This window comes from Pteropus vampyrus, unplaced genomic scaffold (assembly GCF_000151845.1).
Source record: "Pteropus vampyrus isolate Shadow unplaced genomic scaffold, Pvam_2.0 Scaffold21, whole genome shotgun sequence".
In the NCBI taxonomy this organism is placed as follows: Eukaryota; Metazoa; Chordata; class Mammalia; order Chiroptera; family Pteropodidae; genus Pteropus; species Pteropus vampyrus.
The window spans coordinates 12,151,514-12,154,354 of record NW_011888802.1 but is presented as its reverse complement, the minus strand read 5'-3'; positions in this window follow the sequence as shown (position 1 = coordinate 12,154,354).

Below are 2,841 nucleotides of genomic sequence, written 5' to 3'. Positions count from 1 at the left end.
ATATAAAATTTATATCAACATGTTTTCACTTATGTTTATTTTATCAGGATCATTTTCATATTAGTAGATATTCTTCAAAAAACCTTCGTGTGGTGGTTTGGAAAAATTTGGAAAAAGAAAATATTGGATCCATGCTTGACTCTTTACACAGTGGGTTCCTGACTCTGGTTGCACATCACAAATCACTTGCAGAAAAAATGTTAAATACAGTGGCCAGACCCAACCCTCAGGGACTCCAAATAAATTAGACTGGGATCAGATCTAGGCACAAAATTTTTTCTCATGTAATTCCAATGCATAGCCCTGGATAAGAACTATTGTTTTATATCAGGATAAATTCCAAATAGATTTAAAAATTGATTATTAAAAAAAACCCGTGGAATTAGTAAATAAACATGCAACTGTATATATAATCTTAGAGTACTAAAGGACACTAAAGATAGAAACACCAAAGGAAAATATTCATACATTTAACTACATGAAAACTTTAAATTTCTGAATGTCAAAAAAAGAATCACAAACAAAACTGAAAAGAGAATCACAAACTAGGAGAAATACTTCCAGTATATATTATATGTGAAACTCTTAGAAATATAAAGGAAAACATGAAGAACTAAATAGAAAAGGCTAGGTATAGGTAAATCATCCAGGAAAAAAAAAAGTCTCTCTATATATGGAGATGAAAAGCACTTTCTTTTTAAGTGAAAAATAAGCTGATCTTCACTTCAGAAGGTATTCCTCCTTTCCTGACTCCTCCTCTGCCACTCATAACTCAAGGGCTATACAGGAACATTTACATTTATACCATGAAGCTTTATCTCATTAAAAAATCAAACTCTTTTAAATTTTTTTTTATTAGTTTCAAGTATACAGTACATTGGTTATACATTTGTATAGTTTATAAAATGATCCCTCTGATTGCTCTTTCTCTCCTCAGGCTCTCCACCTAGCCATTACATTACTGCTAACTGCATTCCCTATGTCCTGTTTCCCATCCCCGTGACCATCTATCAACTACTAATTTGTACTTCTTTAACCCTTTATCCCTTTCTCCCAGTCCCCCAACCCCTCCCCCCACTGGCCATCATCAGCTTGTCCTTCATATTTGTGAGTCTGTTTTTGATTAGTTTGTTCTTTTTGTTCCTTATATTCCACATATGTGAAAATATATGGTATTTATATTTCTATGCAAATACATTAAAACTAAAATATGAATACATAAAGAGGAAAGTCACACTGACACATAAAGATCTCATAAAATCAGATGCAAAAGAACATAGCACCACTTTATAACTGCCTGAGTCCAGTTCTGCACAGGCTCAACTTGCAATAAAAGGAAGTCTTTTCAATCTGCTGTAGTGACTTTACCCTTATTAAAATGCATACTCATTATTTTCTGATTACTCTTCTACATAAAACATATCATTTTGTACCTTGGTTTCCACACCCCTTGTACAATATTCATATTTTATTCCTAAAGATTGTAATAAATCACTTCAAACACAATAAACCATTTAAGAATAGATTTTATAGGCAAAAGGCACACTTTTAGTGATGTGATCTCAATCATCAGATGCTCTAATTCTCCTCAAGCATGGATTTTACAGCGTGTACACAAATGATACAGTAGAATAGGAGGGGTTATTACAGGCTGAATGAGTCATCACAACCCAATGTGTACTTCCTGGTCTCAGGATGTATCCATAGGAACACTTTGAAATGTTTTGTTTTATTAATTTGGCTCCTTTCTGTTTTTTACTAGTGCCAACACTTTCAAGATAATGCAGTATAGACATGTCATAGCTGTTGAAACTCAGCATAAGCGTGAGCTGACAGTGGTGTATCATCAAGAACCAGAAATACCAAAACAACATTATGATAAAGAGTAGAGTACGAAAAATAAGAAGACGAAGGGCAGGAAATATTGCCTTACAAACTTAAAGCAGAGCCCTAGGGAAAAACATCTGGTTTAGAGCAAACAGTGACTCAGCACAGTGAAGGGGTCACTACATGGAGTGAGGAGTGGCCAGATATGAGAGACAGGTTCCTGGAAACTGAAGAGCAGGTAGTGAAATGCTGATCTCTGTAAGGGAATTTATATCTTGAAATTTAGATAGCTGTAATTTGTGATTTTTGCTGTTTTGTTTAAAACTAGACCTTACTATGTCAGGATGCTTCCTATCTTGAATTCTCAGCTTACCTTTACAAACCACTCTATATTCTTTGAGGAATTATCAAAGATCGAATTTACAGGAGCTTAAAGAATTGTTAGTTTAAAAATGTTAAATTTTAACAACTATTGAATATCATTTATTTCTACAAAACCTGATGTTTTTACAAAAGGAAATAAAGAACATAGTTTACTAATTTGACAAGTAACTTCAGTCATAGCAGTTGGTGGATCTGAGAAGAAACTACTTTCCACTTAAAAAAATCTACTCGCTCCTCTAAAATTACCTTTTACAAACACTAACTCCTGGGTAAGTCTTTAAAACTAATCTTCTGAGAGATCTCTAAAGCTCACAGGCTAGGCAAGAGATTAAAAAGTTTATTTTGTGTGGGTGTAATTTGGAATGTAGTCGTGTGTGAATTAGATAGAATCTTAAACATATTCCAATCACACCTACTTTCTGTTCTAACCACATATGTATGATCTTTTAAAACAAACACTTTCATCTCATGGACATTTACATATTATCATCATAAACAAATAGATTAGGAAGAACCTCAGGGTCACTGAAAGTTTTGCACTCAAGCTTCAGGTCTATAAATAAGGAACATTGTACTCAATACGCACAAATATCATACATAATCTTTACAACAATCCCATGGGTTAGTAAT